This window comes from Schistocerca serialis, chromosome 2, assembly GCF_023864345.2.
Source record: "Schistocerca serialis cubense isolate TAMUIC-IGC-003099 chromosome 2, iqSchSeri2.2, whole genome shotgun sequence".
Taxonomy (NCBI): Eukaryota; Metazoa; Arthropoda; class Insecta; order Orthoptera; family Acrididae; genus Schistocerca; species Schistocerca serialis.
The window spans coordinates 826,278,015-826,291,518 of NC_064639.1; the positions used below are offsets into that span (position 1 = coordinate 826,278,015).

The 13,504-nt window shown below is 43.9% G+C and overlaps 1 non-coding gene across 1 annotated transcript; it reads left to right on the plus strand.

The window, feature by feature from the left end:
• The first annotated feature begins 4,516 nt into the window (after positions 1 to 4,516).
• Trnat-ugu (transfer RNA threonine (anticodon UGU)) lies at positions 4,517 to 4,590 on the plus strand. The gene has a single exon. It is a non-coding gene; the product is annotated as a tRNA-Thr (tRNA).
• Positions 4,591 to 13,504: the final 8,914 nt, after the last annotated feature.

Here is a 13,504-nt window from a genome sequence, read left to right on the forward strand (position 1 = left end):
GTTCTAAGTTCTAGGGGACTGATGACCTCAGAAGTTAAGTCCCATAGTGCTCAGAGCCATTTGAATCAAATATGTCTCCGTTCATAATCATTTTCCTTATTGCCGACTCATTAAATATGCCACTGTCTCCATCCTCCCTATACGAACCTAGATCTATCACAACGAATTTGCAGTTCACATCAACGAATACCAAAAGTACTATCGAGATGCAGCCTTTGTAATTACAGAAAAGAGAACCACTTTTACCAGAACACCGTATCCACATATGTTTCCCATCAATACCAGCACATCAATTAGGGAAGCCGCAAAGAGTTCAGAATTCCTTTGTACTTTTCCGGAAATATTCTCGAGATGGAGGAGGCAGGAAGGTAGGTACCAAGTGTTTACACATAGCTTCTAATCTTTCACGAAGTATGATGCTCACGTAGCTTGGTGATATCCTGTAACCATACCCAAGCGATATGAAACACTCTAGCTAGAAACCGGTAACACAAACCATAATTATTATTAATACATAAAACATAAATAATATGTGTTTACTAATTACTCAAATAAGAAAGAATCTTTCCGTTATAGGTAACCAGTATAAGAAGAGGTGGGAACACATCAGAGATAATACTGGAAAACAGTTCGAAAAGACAATTGCAAACAGATTCTGTAGCATCAAGTTCAGCAAAAAATGGGCATTGTTCAACACACTAAATTTTTTGCGGAGTGTAGAAAGGGAACGGTCTTCTTTTCGTAGTGTTCCGCTACAGGACCCAACAAATGTCAAAGGACTGTCATCTAATGAAGACGGACAAAATGCTGACGAAATAAGGCGTGATACTTCTCAAGCAGTTGCTTCTTCGTCCTCTAGTGACACACCTACTGCCATCTCTTCCTTCTGAGTTCGCAGATCGAGGGAAACTAACTGGGATTCGCTCAACAAAATGGGCAAACAACTGTTGAAATTTCTGCAGCGCTTGGCTGATAAGTAGGAGCCCCAAGATGATTCATAAGAAGCACTGCAGCGTCTCTTAGGAAACTGTCACGTCATCTAATTAATAAAGCGAAACTTGACATTTTAAGATATGTTAAGGGACTTGAACGTTCTGCTACCAGTTGCCACCATCAGTCCTTCCAGCTCTTCTTCCTTTCCATCGCCGCTCGAACGAACTTCACAACCATTAGATGTTTCATCGGTTGGAGACAATGGGTACACTTTTATCCCATTGATAAACGTGGAGCCACAGGCAGGTGATACTGTTACTACTTTTGAAAATAATTACTAACAATAATATGAACTCAATGTAAAGATAGTGTAAGAATAAGCAACAAACTGTACAAGCACTGAGGCATTTTCATACAAACTTACTACCTTTATAGAATTTTACCTTATTTTGTAGAAATGCAAAATGACCTATTTCAAACCGATGTCGATGAATACATGTGTTTTTGAACAGCTGCTTACCGTAAAGTCAGTGGCATTTTTTTCATCAGCTTCTATTGGAATTTTCCTGCACTGGTAGCTCTATCTCCTTTCTTCTTTCACCAGGCTTAAAACAACATCGAGCTGAGACGAATGAAGCCTAAAAAAAATTCTGAACCTCTCTTTACAGTTTCGCAAGTGTCCAGTTCCAGGCTTCCACCAACCAAGGGAGGTGTGGGTGCAGTTAAACAGATACCGGACGGAAGAGGGTAGGTGCAAATACGACATGCATAAGTGGGGCTTTTCAAGTGTCAGTGTGTGTGACTGTGGTGACACCCAAACAATGGGCCACATTGTGAATGAATGTCCAATCAGACGCTTCCCTGGTGGCATTGAGAAGCTCCATCAAGCATCCCACGAGGCACTCCGCTGAATCGAGTCCATCAACATCCGAGTGTAGTCTGAGCCGTTTTAAAACTTGTGTACTGTATATAATTTCACATGTTCATTTATATATATATATATATATATATATATATATATATATATATATATATATATATTGCTAAATATGTATTACTGTAATTGATGCATACGATGATAATAAGTTAACTAAGTTAGCGTAAGATCTTGTAAGCATTACCGTAATTTCCTCTTCCTCTTCTTCCTCTAGAATGGTATTAGCATCTACGTTGAGAACTCGGTGCGTGTTCCTTTCACAGAGGCAACACGCTGGGTGGCGTGGCTGCTGCGTTGAGCAGTTGCAACAAAACGCACAACCAGTGACAGTCGGCAATTATGGCTGGCAGCTAATGCCGGCCGATACGGCGGGCAGTCGCAGCGAAGTGGCGAATAGTCCCTAATCTCTGCCTCATAAAACACATTACACACTTCAACTACGATCACACACAGAACAAAGTTGACACGATTCACAGCGGATGGCGCTAACGGCTTCACTCCATAAGGTTAACTGACGACAGGAAGGGCATCCAGCCACATAGTTAAAGTGATATAAACCAGTGCCAAATCATAAAAGCAGCAGATTCTGTATAATGGCTTGAATGCTAGGAAAGATAATGAGTGGTATTCGTAAGTACACTACTGGCCATTAAAATTGTTACACCGCGAAGATGACGTGCTACAGACGCGAAATTTAACCGATAGGAAGAAGATGCTGTGATATGCAAATGATTAGCTTGAGCATTCACATAAGGTTGACGCCGGTGGCGACACCTACAACGTACTGACATGAGAAAAGTTTCGAACCGATTTCTCATACACAAACAGCAGTTGACCGGCGTTGCCTGGTGAAACGTTGTTGTGATGCCTCGTGTAAGGAGGAGAAATGCGTACCATCACGTTTCCGACTTTGATAAAGGTCGGATTGTAGCCTATCGCGATTGCGGTTTATCGTATCGCGACATTGCTGCTCGCGTTGGTCGAGATGCAATGACTGTTAGCAGAATATGGAATCGGTGGGTTCAGGAGGGTAATACGGAACGCCGTGCTGGATCCCAACGGCCTAGTATCACTAGCAGTCGAGATGACAGGCATCTTATCCGCATGGCTGTAACGGATCGTGCAGCCACGTCTCGATCCCTGAGTCAACAGATGGGGACGTATGTAAGACAACAACCATCTGCACGAACAGTTCGACGACGTTTGCAGCAGCATGGACTATGAGCTCGGAGACCACGGCTGCAGTTACCCTTGACGCTTCATCACAGACAGGAGCGCCTGCGATGGTGTACTCAACGACGAACCTGGGTGCACGAATGGCATAACGTCATTTTTTCGGATGAATCCATGTTCTATTTACAGCATCATGATGGTCGCATCCGTGTTTGGCGACATCGCGGTGAACGCACACTGGAAGCGTGTATTCGCTATCGCCATACTGGCGTATCCCCGGCGTGATGGTATGGGGTGCCATTGGTTACACGTCTCGGTCGCCTCTTGTTCGCATTGACGGCACTTTGAACAGTGGACGTTACATTTCAGATGTGTTACGACTCGTGGCTCTACCCTTCATTCGATCCCTGCGAAACCCTACATTTCAGCAGGATAATGCACGACTGCATGTTGCAGGTCCTGTACAGGCCTTTTGTGGATACAGAAAATGTTCGACTGCTGCCCTGGCCAGCACATTCTCCAGATCTCTCACCAATTGAAAACGTCTGGTCAAAGGTGGCCGAGCAACTGGCTCGTCACAATCGAGTCACTACTCTTGATAAACTGTGGTATCGTGTTGAAGCAGCATGGGCAGCTGTACCTGTACACGCCATCCAAGCTCTGTTTGACTGAATGCCCAGGCGTATGAAGGCCGTTATTACGGCCAGAGGTGGTTGTTCTGGGTACTGATTTCTCAGGATCTATGTGCCCAAATTGCGTGAAAATGTAATCACATGTCAGTTCTAGTGTAATATATTTGTCCAATGAATACCCGTTTATCATCTGCATTTCTTCTTGGTGTAGCAATTTTAATGGCCAGTACTACAGAAAACTGGATTAGTTTTGTTGTTTTACTTTTTTCCTTCTTTGTCTTTTCCAAAGATTAAAGATAGTGTATTCGTCCAAAACTAATGATTTATCCTAGCAAACACATCATTTACTATTGTTTCTCCTGATGCTTCTTTACTGAGCTTCCCAACATAATTTACAATTTGTAAAAGAGGAATGACACTGCCTTTCCATTATAATACAATTGTGGATTATTGGTAGACGGTTAGGATAGTAGTTGACCCATTATCAAACACTGCAGAACCAGGGGCAGTTTAAGATAGCGTGGGGTCTATTTCACCAATGAATCGGGGGGCCCGTTGTTGTCGTGTTCAGTCCGAAGACTACTTTGATGCATGTCCGAAAGAATAGATACCATCTTAGTATATATATATAGTTAAGGCTCACCGGCCACTTGACCATCTTCTTCTTCTGTGCGAATACACAAACAGTGCCCGAACTCTTACGGGAATCGGCAACGCGCCGCGAGTAATGAGTATAATGGGCGGGGGCACTACGAATGTAGTGCGGGACAATACGTTGAGAATGTGGGTTTCGCAGGAGGCGTGCCAGAGATAAATCCCTGCAATCGTGCTGTCCTCTGTGTCCTCGGTGGCTCAGATGGATAGAGCGTCTGCCATGTAAGCAGGAGATCCCGGGTTCGAGCCCCGGTCGGGGCACACATTTTCATCTGTCCCCGTTGACGTATGTCAACGCCTGTAAGCAGCTAAGGCTGTTCATTTCATTGTAAATCTTCGATGCTTCTGGGGTCTATTAACTAATCTCTGCTGTTTGTCAGATTGTGGTACAAACGTCTTTTCTCCCCAATTGTAGTCAGTACCACCCGATTAGTTCAGGTTTTGGTGAAGTATGAAGTCTTTATTCAACAATGTGTACTCATATTTTTTGAAACATATAATTTTTCTTCCGTATTTTACTTCCATGTGAAAATAACGACGAACAAAATTTTATTTCACTTATTTAACAACTAACTTACGTTATGAACCTTGACTTTTTAACTAGTCTGTGGTTTACATTGTCCGACTGGGTTCGATCCCGCGACTTTTCGGTTTCTAGGCACGCACTTTACCACTGGATCACCCGCTCTGACACTCGAGGTATTAAAACTACTCGTCAGAGGTGACGCTTATGTTTTACTACCTCAACCTAGTTACGCTGTATATACGCTGTAACCAGTGTTACGCACGAGTATTTTTACGATCATCTCTCGAATTACCTGCAAATAGAAATGACCGTAGCCCGCCGTTGCACCTGCTGGTTGTGACGACTGCCCCAAAATTGATTACAAATTATCATAGTTCACACTGAAAAGTAAAATGCTTTGAGTAATAAATTTTAGACCTTTTGATAGAACAAAATTTCGCGATACACTCTTGTATTTCCTAGCTACTCAGTGAAATGTCGCGATATTTCGATTGGGAAAACTGAATTTATCTTATGCTTAGTGGTGAAAGCTGGAAACCTAACACTGTAACTGTCGGCGGTAGAGAGTGAGAACAGGCATAACGTAATGGGTTAAAGACGAAAGTCGGCATTGATATTTTACGCAAACATGGTGCAAAACCGCACTGTGCCAAAACACAAAATTAGTGAAAGGAACGTACTCGTAAAATAGGATCGCAAAAACAGTTGTACGTGAACTATATTATCACTAGCCTCAATTTAAGTGAGTAGCTGTCAGACTTTGGGAGTAACATGCTTCTCCGACTCTTTCATTAATCGGCCTACATCGTTTGGTGGTAGGATGCACCAACAACGATTTTAAGACGAGCTTTGTTAACATCATAAAGCAAAAGATCTCTCTAGGCAATACGTGATGTGGTGACAGTTTGCTCAAATCAGCGCCAGTTCATAGTGATTACCACAGACTATAGTTGAATAGAATGCATAAATAAAATTATTAAACCTTTGAAATACGTAAAACGTAGTTCAGTAAAATATAATTACTTTGAGTGTATTCTTTTAAAATTGGAAATACGCCAAATTCTATGTCAATCATCTATTATTTCCAGTGTTTTAAACAACTGGACGATCATGTCCACTTCAGTGATATTAGTTTAGTTTCAAACCTGCTGATGTTTATATTTCCCCCGAAAAAGAAGCAGTGCGGTACGGGATCTGCGAAAGCGCAAGGCCCGTAGCATGTGGAGCATGGATAAACCGCCCCTGTGCAGAACGACCATTACAATTTCCCCTCATGGCCATTTGAAAAAAACAGTGTATGAGCGTACCATGATCGTTCCTGACGGATACCCTTCTGCAGCTGGTTCGTGAATGAGTCGGACGCCTGCAGCCGACCTTCCCCCAGATAGCGAGTGTGTCTGGATGATCATATTGCTTCTTGCATCAGAACAAGGTCGAGACGACCGCGAACAACAGGGCCATAAGGTGACCGTGTTAACTGCCCGGTGCGGCGACATGTTTCACACGACCTCCCCAGAGATCTGGTTACACTGCGGGACCAAGCGTTCACCAGGTACCAACAATCCTGACGCGTACAGCACAGTAAATACTCATTCAAAATTACAAATTCTAAATGCTCATCGTATGGTAGCAATAATGGAGTATTACACTCGCCGGAAATCACTTACCAATCGCGTCACAGTCTCACATTATTCTCACTTGAAAGTTCTTCCACAGGTGGCCAGTAATGTTCACTAACTCTTTACAGTGTTGAATTCACCAGGAAGTATGTATTAGTACCAGCAATTAGTACTGACTTCACCGTTTTGTCGTAGTTACAATCACTCTCTAATTTACTGATGCCTAGTTTCTAACAGAATGTCCTTTATCTTAAAGCATGTTGTCGTCGCCAGCACAGAAAGCACTATCCTTGGATTTAATCCTGATACATGCCTTAGTTTCTGATCCTTCCACCAACGTCATGCTAGAATTTCATAAATTCAGGAGGCGGACAAAAATATGGAGACACCAAAAACACATCACACTACTACGCCTAATCTGGGTAGGAAAAACGTTGCCATTTGAAACAGCTTCCAGTACTCTAGGAATGGATAAATACGGAACCAGTATGGTTTTCAAGAGAATCTTTAAACCACTCTTCTAGCAAAATAGTGGCACATTCAAATAACGATTATGCAGCGGATAGGAGTATGCACCCTTCTCTCCAAAGTAGGCCACAAAGACTCAAAAATATTTAGATCTGGTGACTGTGGCGGCCTGGAGGGAGGGGAAGGAAGATTAGCATTTAACGTCCCGTCGACATCAAGGTCATCAGAGACAGAGCACTCGAAACGTTTCAAGTACGGGGGAAGGACAGCGGCCGTGCCCTTTCAAAGGAACTATCCCGTCATTTGCCTGGAGCGAGTTAAGGGAAAGCAAGAAAAACTTAAATCTGTGTGGCCACACACAGTTTTGAACCGTCGTCCTCCCGAATACGAGTCCAGTGTGATAAAGCCTGCGCCATCTCGCTCGGCGAGGAAATGGGGTACTTCATTCTCGTGCTCTTAAAACCAGTGCCGGACGTCATGGAACACAGCATCACCACTGAGGAACAAATACTGTACCATGGGATGGACCTGATCAGCCAAACTGGTCACATAATCCTTGGCAGTAGGGAGACCGTGCAGCATAACCACTGGGCCTATGGAATATACCACGATACGGCTGCCCAAATCATCACCGAACATGTTTCACTCTTGGCAGCCGACAATCTGCAGATTAACGCAGTTCGCCTAACGGTGACCTGTATAAAAATGCGATTACATTCGCGTAACGATGATATGCATAAAATGCGATTAAACCTACACTACGTGATCAAAAGTATCCGGACACCCCCAAAAACATACGTTTTTCATATTAAGTACATTGTGCTGCGGCATACTACCAGGTACTCCATATCAACGACCTCAGTAGTTATTAGACATCGTGAGACAGCAGAATGGGGTACTCCGCGGAACTCATGGACTTCGATGTGATCAAGTGATTGCATGTCACTTGTGTCATACGTCTGTATGCAAGATTTTCACACTCCTAAACATCGCTAGGTCCACTGTTCCCGATTTGTGGAAACGTGAAGGGGCACGTACAGCACAAAAGCGTACAGGCCGGCCTCGTCTGTTGACTGATGGAAACTGCCGACAATTGAAGAGGGTCGTAATATGTAATAGGCAGACATCCATCCAGACCATCACACAGGAATTCCAAACTGCATCAGGATCCACTGCAAGTACTATGACAGTTAGGCAGGAGGTGAGAAAACTTGGAATTCATGGACGAGCGGCTGCTCATACGCCACACATCACGCCGGTAAATGCCAAACGACGTCTCGCTTGGTGTAAGGAGCGTAAACGTTGGACGATTGAACAGTGGAAAAACAGTGTGTGGAGTGACGAGTCACGGTACACAATTGGCGATCCGATGGCAGGGTGTGGGTATGGCGAAATGCAAACCCTGTTCTTGTCTTCCACAGCTGTTATGTCTTTATGCTCATAAATCTACATGAAGGGCTAATATCACGTGTTTAACGTACTTGCTTTTGCGTCTTTATGCACCGCATGCTCGCGTATGCTATGTTACCAGACCTCTAAATAGCGTTCCCACTTCATTGTTGCAGTGTCCCGTCACACACGACACAATCGTGCTGCCATTCGTTGTCATGGTCAGTCCTCGCAACATAATTAGTTACCTTGTACTTGTGTGAAACCATGCATCAGTTACGGGGTTGTGAAAGGTCTACGGTGACAAGTGCGCTCGCTTACTTGGAGGCCTAAAAAGAACAGGATGCGAGCAATTCGATATCACAGTTAGTAACGAGAATTTCTGAAACCTCACAGAGTTACTGAAAATATAGCGAAGCGAATGTCGAGAGAATATGGAGAAACGTCATGTCTTATATCACCAAAAAATTGATCTGGCAATTACTGAAGTCTACATGGGGCGAGTTTACACAGGGAGACATAATAAGGAAAAATCAACGACTTCTACATGGAAAAGCAGTTCCAACAGTACTACCCGTATTGGAAAAGTTGAAGACTGAAGTAGAAGACTCTCCTGATACTGTATGAGCGAAACAATCCTTGGCGTGCTATTCGGAAACTGGACTTCAGATACAAAAAGTTAAATGAAAACCTGTGCTGATGAAAAAAAACGAGTAGCAGCAAAAGGAGACGACTTCTTGCGGGAAATAACACACTTGAGAACCACTGGTTGGACTATTTATTGCACTGATGAGAGTTGGTGTGGTGCAAATCATTCCACAAAGTATAAGCGGCAGGAACAAAAATTTCCTTATGTATCAGAAAATGTATATGACTATTACACATGAAATGTTCAAGAGTGGAATGCTTGGAAAGCAGGAATTCAAACACATTCCAGTTCTGGAAAAACGATTATAATGTGTCATATTGGGAACGAAGATGTGTTCGTGCAAAATGCTGCGTTATGTTTTGCTGGCCAAATAGAAGGTGCAGATTATCATTATGAGCAGGATGGTGTGAAGAGTGGTTTAGGAGCATTCCCCCAAAAAATTTCTAAGATCTGCGATTGTTTTAGATCAGGTTCCAAATCACATGACGATAAATCCAATATCACGAAATCCATATGAAAATGGAGAAATAATGCTGTTTTTGGATGGATGGAAAGCAATAACGTAGAGCCTCCATCTAATGCAACGTTATACCAGGACTTTACTAAAGGTGGCCTACTGGAACACGTGCAAGCGCACTTGAGGTCACAGGAATACCTTCCGGAAAGTGTACTGCACTCAAAAATGGTTCAAATGGCTCTGAGCACTATGGGACTTAACTTCTGAGGTCATCAGTCCCCTAGGACTTAGAACTACAGGGTGTCCACAATGAGACTCCAACATTTGAACTCATAAAATCTGAGAGGAAACACAATTTATTGACGAACAAATGCAGGGAAATCATACAGCAGCTCATCAAGTTTTCCTACACAGGTGGACGATTCAGTACACTTGAACATGGGCGCCACGGGTAGCGCGAAGAATATCAAGTCTATAATCGATTTCGTGCCATGTGTTGCGGAGCATCTGTTCTGTGACAGAGTTGATGACAATTCTTATGCGCTGTTTCAAGTCTTGCAGGTCCTTTACTGGTGTAGCGTATACGGTCTTTCACATAACCCCACAAGAAAAAATCGAGGAGAGTTATGTCGGGCGAACGTGGCGGCCAAGGAACTGGACCTCCACGGCCAATCCATCGTTGCGGGAATGTGTCATTCAAAAATTTTCGGAAATCGAGGCTCCAATGGGGTGGTGCACCGTCCTGTTGAAACATCACATTTGGCTGCAGGTCTGTTATCTGTGGCACGGCAAATTGTTCCAGCATGTCCAGATAGATGGCTCCATCCACAGTCGGCTCCTGAAAGAAAAACGGTCCAACAATGCGATTTATCATCAAACCACACCACACATTAACTTTCGGACTGTCGCACATATGTTCCCTAGGTGCAAGTGGATTTTCGGACCCCCAGATGCGCACATTGTGACGATTGACAGCCCCTGACACGTGAAAGGTTGCCCCGTCAGTAAACATCACGCGTGATAAAAATATCTCGTCCGCGGCAATGCGGTCTAACATGACACATGCAAATTCTTCTCGCTTTGGTCGATCATCAGGCTTGATTTCTCGCACAACCTGCCCTTTATATGCTTACAAACGTAATCGCTGATGAAGCACTTGGTGCACTGTTGAACGTTTCATACGAAGTTCTCGCGCTGCCTGTCGCACTGACTTCTGTGGACTTTGTTCGAATGACCGCCGCACTTGTTCCACATGATGTTCGCTGATCCCAGGCTTACCACCACCATGCCCTTTCGCAACACTCCCAGTAGCCAAAAACTGATCACACCACTTCTTTATAGTCTTGAACGACGGGGGCGCTTTGTTGTAAACTCGACGAAAGTTTCTTTGCACTTGGGTCGCCGATTTTGTCTCTGCATACCACCAGACCACTTGTGCACGCTCCTTCATATCCACCATTTTGCTAAAACAATTGATTGCAGCTCCACTACGGCCATTTGGCGTATCAAATTTGCACACCACAAACTTGTTGAGTTGCTCTGCCTGCCCCTTCAGGATTCACAGGTCCACCATCTGAAATGAGAAAGATATAGGATATTAAAATGTTGGAGTCTCATTGTGGACATCCTGTACTTAAACCTAACTAACCTAAGGACTTCACACACATCCATGCCCCAGGCAGGATTCGAACCTGCGACCGTAGCGGTCGCGCGGTTCCAGACTGTAGCGCCTAGAATCGCTCGGCTACCTCGGCCGGCGGTACTCACTAGACAAGGAAATTAAACTTCTGTGATCGCCAGTGGCGCAATGCGAATTCAACGCTATAGAATTAATTAGTGCATTTGACACGAAAAGGTAGCTAACGAAAGCATGAATTTTTAGATAAATTATACTTTACATTTGCATCGCTCCACTCTGAAAAGTGTTCCCCAATGTGCCTGGAGGAATTCAGTGAGTCATGTGCAACAGACCTGAAAACAGTTGTGCACAAAGAGGCCACTGTCATGACTTAGGAATAGAACCGTTGCTGATCCAAGTAGATGACTGTAATAGCAACAGCGAAACATCAGCCAGCTGCAAAATGTATTCGAGCTAACCGATTTTTCACTCACTGTCAAAATGTACAATACAATGAGGTGACTAAAGTCATGGGATACCACCTAATCGTTTCAGACCTCCTTTTGACCGGCGTAGAGCAGAAACTCGACGTGGCAAGAACTCAACAAGTCATTGGAAGTCCCCTGCAGGAATACTGTGCCATGCTGCCTGGGTGTTGTGTACGGACTGACCTGTCGATTATCACCCATAAATGTTTGATGGGATTCACATCCGGCGATCTGGGTGGCCAAACCATTCGTTCATATTGTGTATTGTTCACAATATCCTTCAAACCAATCAGAAATAATTGTGGCCCAGTGACATGACATCGTTGTTTGCGAACATGAAGTGCATGAACGGCTGCAAGTGGTATCCAAGTAGTCAAACATAACCAGTTCCAGTCAATGATCGGTTCAGTTGGACCAGAGAGCCGAGTCCATTCCCTGTAAACATCATGGAGCCGCCACAAGCTTGCACAGTGCCTTGTTGACAACTCGGGTCTGTGGCTTCATGGGGTCTGTGCCACAATCGAACCGTACCAACAGCTCTTACCAACTGAGGTCGGGACTCATCTGAGAGGGACACGGTTTACCACTCGTCATGGGTTCAACCGGCATGGTAACGACCCCAGGAGAGGCGCTGCAGGTGATGTGCTGTTAGCAAAGGCACGCGTCGGTCGCCTGCTGCCATAATCCATTAACAACAAATTTCTCCACACTGTCCTAACGGATACGTTCGTCGCACGTTTCACAATGATTTCTGTGGTTATTTCAAACAGTGTTACTTGTCTGCTAGCACTGGCAATTCTAAGCAAATGCCACTGTTTCTGTGAAGGCTGTCAGCCACGACGTTGTCCGTGGTGAGAGGTAATGCCCGAAATTTGGTATTCTCGGCACACTCTTGACACCATGGATCTCGAAATACTGAATTCCCTAACGATTTCCGAAATTGAATGTCCCATGCGTCTAGCTCCAACAACCCGTCTGAGTTGAAATTCCCGCCGTGCATCCGTAATCACGTCGGTCGCTTGAACTCAAATGACAGCTCTGCAAATGTATTTGTGGATATTGCTATCCCATGACTCTTGTCACATCAGTGTACATTTAATTGTTCATTTATTGAGGGCTGATTGTATATTGAGATTTTATTTGAAATTATTAGTGAAACGAGGAAATTATTAAAAATGGTTCAAATGGTTCTGAGCGCTATGGGACTTAACATCTGAGGCCATCAGTCCCCTAGAACTTAGAACTACTTAAAGCTAACTAACCTAAGGACATCACACACTCCATGCCCAAGGCAGGATTCGAACCTGTGACCGTAGCGAGGAAATTATAAGTGAAAATTTTGATGGAAGGAGAGGAGTTTGTATAGGGGGTCGGAGAGTGGAGTGTATAAGATTTGCAGACGACATGGTTGTGATGGCAGAGAGTGCAAGAGACATAGAACAAATGTTAGATGATCTAAACACAAAATTAGAAGAATATGGAATGAAGATTAGCAAGAAGAAAACAAGAAGCATGGTAATTGGAGTAAAGGCGAGAAAATGCCGTATGAAAATAGGGGGAGAGGAAATAGAGCAAGTGAGTAACTTCAATTACTTGGGAAGTGTAATAATGGATTATATGTATTGCTCAACAGAAATTAGGAAAAGAATTGCAATGGCAAAAGAAGGATTCAAGAGGAAACAGAAATTACCTTGTGGACCGCTAAACAAAGATCTGAGGAAAAGACTTGCCAAATGTCACATATGAGCGTTGCACGATGTGGTGCAGAGACCTCGACATTGAGGAAAGAAGATGAAAGAAGATTGGAGGCACTAGAGATGTGGATATGAAGAAGGATGGAAGTGAAATGGGAAAACCGAGTAAGGAATGAAGAAGTATTAAGAAGAGTTGGAGAAGAAAGAAACATGCTGAAAGTTGTCAGAAAGAGAAAACGGAACTGGGTTGGACATTGTTTGAGGAGG